Genomic DNA, 4,774 nt, shown 5'->3' on the forward strand with positions numbered 1-4,774 from the left:
CTTTATATTATTATGATTTTCGCGTCTCTATGCACTCACAGGGTCCTACACACACTGAACTCCAACACACATACAAACACCACTCCATCATTGGCTCAAACACACATAATATCAACATCATTTAGACTGACCTACACACACTCACATCCACTCACTACAACCATAAGTACGGTGCCTGTCTGACTCTGTTTAGCATATATCTGATGCCGTGTCACCTTCCCCTATACGTTTACCTCATTATCCAGGAGTATCCTGCGCATTGTAAATATGGGTATTGGACTCCTGAACCTGTAATATACCTTGAACAAAAAATAAAACGCAACCAATTTTCAAACAATTTTACTCGAGTAGTTACAAGTTCATGTAAGGAATCAGTCAATTGAAATAAATTCACTAGCCCTTAATCTAGGATTTCATTACACTGGCCAATGCGCAGCGAGGTGGGCCTGGGAGGGCATAGCCCTCCCACTGGGAGTCAGGCCCAGCCAAATCGAATGATTTTTCCCCACAATGGCTTATATACAACAGAAATACTCCTCAGTTTCATCAGCTGTCCGGTGCTTCTCCGGTGCTGCTCCGGGTCGGCTGTGTCCGGGGGGCTGCGATTGGAGTCCGGCTGGTGTGTTACATTGGTCGCGTTTTGAAGCCGTGACATACTCCCAAATTTCCTAGAATGACGTTGGAGGCGCTTATAGTAGAAAATTAACGTTAAATTCCTGCAACAGCAACTGGCTGGACATTCTGCATCAGCATTTCAATTGCACGCTTCCTCAAACTTAAGACACTGTGCGTATTGGTTGATGTGAACAAAACGCACATGTTAGAGTGGCCTGCTATTGTCCCCAGACAAGGTGCACCTGTTAATAGCATGCGTTTAATCAGCTTTTGATATGCCACACCTGTCGGTGATGATTTATCTTGGCAAAGGAAGAAATGCTCACACAGGATGTAAAAACATTTTAGAAATAAGCTTCATGTGCAATGGGACATTTCTGGAATCTTTATTGTTGCCGTTTATATTTATTCAGTGTATTATGCTTTGGTCCATGTCAATTGTGACACCCACAAATAACAACAAAGATGCATTCCAATCTTGAGTCTCAGATTTGTATGCATGCACGGCAAACACACACCACACTGAGAAACATATCAAATCAATCAAATCAAACTTTATTTGTCACATGCCCGAATACAAGGTAGACCTTTACCGTGAAATGTTACTTACAAACCTTAACCAACAGTGCAGTTCAAAGAAGAGTAAGAAAATATATACAAAACCATAAAGTAAAAAATGATAAAAAGTAACACATAAATAACAATAACGAGGCTACATACAGGCGGTACCTACCGATCAGTTGTTGGGGTAAGTAGTGGAGCGTAATTGTACATTAGGTGGTGAAGTGACTATGATAAGATAATAAACAGCCATTAGCACAGGTACAAACAAAATGTAGGGGGAGAGGGTTTATTGAAATAGTCGGTGACGTTATAATTGTTCAGCAGTCTTATGGCCTGGATAAGAAAGCATGTTAAGAGCTTTTGACCGAATGTGGCGCTCTGTACCGCTTGTCGTAGCATAGAAAACAGTCTATGACTGGGTTGACTGATCTCTGACAATTTAGGCCCTCCTCTGACAACCGCCTATTTAATAGGTCCTGGATGCAGAAAGCTGGCCCCAGTGAATGTACTGGCCGTACACCTACCCTCTGTACGCGCTTACGATCATATGCCCGAGCATTGCCCAAACCGGCAGTATGCAAACCGGTCAGGATGCTCTCGATAGTGCAGCTATAGAACTTCTTTAGGATCTGGGACCATGCAAATTTTTCAGTCTCCTGAGGGAAAATTCTGTCAGCCCTCTCATGACTGTCTTGGTGTGTTTGGACCATGATAGTTCGTTGGTATGTGACACTAAGAACTCGAAACTCTCGACCCGCCCACTACAGCCCCTCGAGGTTAATGGGCCTGGCCGGCCCACCTTTTCCTGTAGTCCACGATCAGCTCCTATGTCTTGCTCACATTGCAGGAACGGTTGTTGTCCTGGCACCATACTGCCAGTTCTCTGACCTCCTCCCTATAGGATGTCTCATAGTTGTCGGTGATCAGGCCTACCACTGTTGTGTCGTCAGCAAACTTAATGAGAGCGTTGGAGTCGTGTTTGGCCACGCAGTCGTGGGTGAACAGGGAGTACAGAAGGGGACTAAGTACGCACCCCTGAGGTGCCCCGGGGTTGAGGATAAGTGTGGCAGACATGTTGTTGCCTCCCCTTACCACCTAGGTTTGGCTAGGTGATGAGCTTCGTGGGCACTATGGTGTTGAACGCTGAGCTGTAGTCAATGAACAGCATTCTCACATAGGTGTTCCTTTTGTCCAGGTGGGAAAGGGCAGCGTGGAGTGCGATTGAGATTGCGTCATCTGTGGATCTGTTGGGGCGGTATGCGAATTGGAATGGGTCTAAGGTGTCCAGGAGGATGCTGTTGATGTGAGCACTTCATGGCTACCGACGTGAGTGCTACGGGGCGGTAATATTTTAGGCAGGTTACCTTCGCTTCCTTGGGCACAGGGACTRTGGTGGTCTGCTTGAAACATGTAGGTATTACAGACTCGGTCAGGGAGAGTTTTAAAATGTCAGTGAAGACACTTACCAGTTGGTCCGCGCATGCTTTGAGTACACGTCCTGGTAATCCATCTGCCCCGCTGCTTTGTGAATGTTGACCTGTTTAAAGGTCTTACTCACATCGGCCACCGAGAGCGTTATCACACAGTCATCCAGAACAGCTGGTGCTCTCGTGCATGCTTCAGTGTTGCTTGCCTCGAAGCAAGCATAAAAGGCATTTAGCTAGTCTGGTAGGCTCTCATCACTGCACAGCTCACGTCTGGGTTTCCCTTTGTAGTCCGTAATAGTTTTCAAGAGCTGCCACATCCGACGAGCGCCAGAGCCTGTTTCTTAATATTAATCCTGTATTGACGCTTTTCTTGTTTGATGGTTTGTCTAAGGGCATAGCAGGATTTCTTATAAGCGTCCGGATTAGTGTCCCGCTACTTGAAAGCGGCAGCTCTAGCCCATAGCTCGATGYGGATGTTGCTTGTGGTTGGGATATGTACGTACGGTCACTGTGGGGACGACGTCGTCGATGCACTTATTGATGAAGCCGATGACTGAAGTGGTATACTCGTCAATGCCATTGGATGAATCCCGGAACATATTCCAGTCTGTGCTAGCAAACCAGTCCTGTAGTGTAGCATCCGCATCATCTGACCACTTCCGTATTGAGCGAGTCACTGGTACTTCCTGCTTTAGTTTTTTGCTTGTAAGGCAGGAATCAAGAGGATATATTTATGGTCAGATTTGGCCAAATGGAGGACGGGGGAGAAGCTTTGTATGCATCTCTATGTGTGGAGTGAAGTGGTCTAGAATTTTCCCTCTGGTGTCCCACCCACACCTGCCACCTACCACGCCAACCCCTCTTAACGCTACTGCTCTCTCTGTTCATCATATATGCATAGTCACTTTAACCATACCTACATGTACATACTACCTCAATCAGCCTGACTACCGGTGTCTGTATGTAGCCTCGCTACTTTTATAGCCTCGCTACTGTATATAGCCTGTCTTTTTACTGTTGTTTTGTTCTTTACCTATTTTGTTCACCAAATACCTTTTTTGCACTATTGGTTAGAGCCTGTAAGTAAGCATTTCACTGTAAGGTCTACTACACCTGTTGTATTCAGCACATATGCAAATAAACTTTGTTTGATTTGAACATGTACATGCTGGTAAAATGTGGTAAAACTGATTTAAGTTTGCCTGCATAAGTCCCCGGCCATAGAAGCGCCGCTTCTGGATGAGCATTTTCTTGTTCGGTTGAGTGCGTCTTAGTGCCAGCATCGGTCTTGTGGTGGTAAATAGATGGCTACGAATAATATAGATGAGAACTCTCTTGGTAGATAGTGTGGTCTACAGCTTATCATAAGGTACTCTACCTCAGGCGAGCAATACCTTGAGACTTCTTTAATATTAGACATTGCGCACTAGCTGTCATTGACAAATAGACATACACCCCATCCCCCATCTTACCAGACGTAGCTTCTCTGTTCTCGGTGCATGGAAAATCCGCCAGTTCTATATTTATCCGTGTCGCCGTTCAGCCACGACTCAGTGAAACATAAGATATTACAGTTTTTAATGTCCCGTGGTAGGATAAATCTGTTTTACTGATCTTTTATATTTTTATCAATTTTATTTCCAATGATTGCACGTTAGACAGTAGGACGGATGGCAGTGGGAGTTTACTCGCTCACCTAGGGATTCTCAGAAGGCAGCCCGACCGCGCCTCCTTTTCCTCCGCTCTTTTCTTCACGCAAATATGGGGATTTGGGCCTGTTCCCAGGAAAGCAGTATATCCTTTGTTAAAGGAAAATTTCTTCCAGTTCGTGGTGAGTAATCGCTGTTCTGATGTCCAGAAGTTATTTTCGGTCATAAGAGACGGTAGCAGCAACATAATGTACAAAAGAAGTAAAAAAATAGTTACAAACAAGCAAAAAAACGAACAAAAGAAACACAGTTGGTTAGGAGCATGTAAAACGTCAGCCATCCTCTTCGGCTCCGTCTTGACATATCCAGAGGTTTATATGCAGAATTAAATCCTGTCTCATAACACCAGAAATGAAACATAATCAATGATCTGATCACTGACTCCTGCAGTCAGAAAGGATCTCCTCTCCAGTCATCTGTATTGATAATGACAGATGTTTGTAAACAGAAGAGTCAACC

Source organism: Salvelinus sp. IW2-2015, linkage group LG10, assembly GCF_002910315.2.
Source record: "Salvelinus sp. IW2-2015 linkage group LG10, ASM291031v2, whole genome shotgun sequence".
NCBI classification, from domain to species: domain Eukaryota; kingdom Metazoa; phylum Chordata; class Actinopteri; order Salmoniformes; family Salmonidae; genus Salvelinus; species Salvelinus sp. IW2-2015.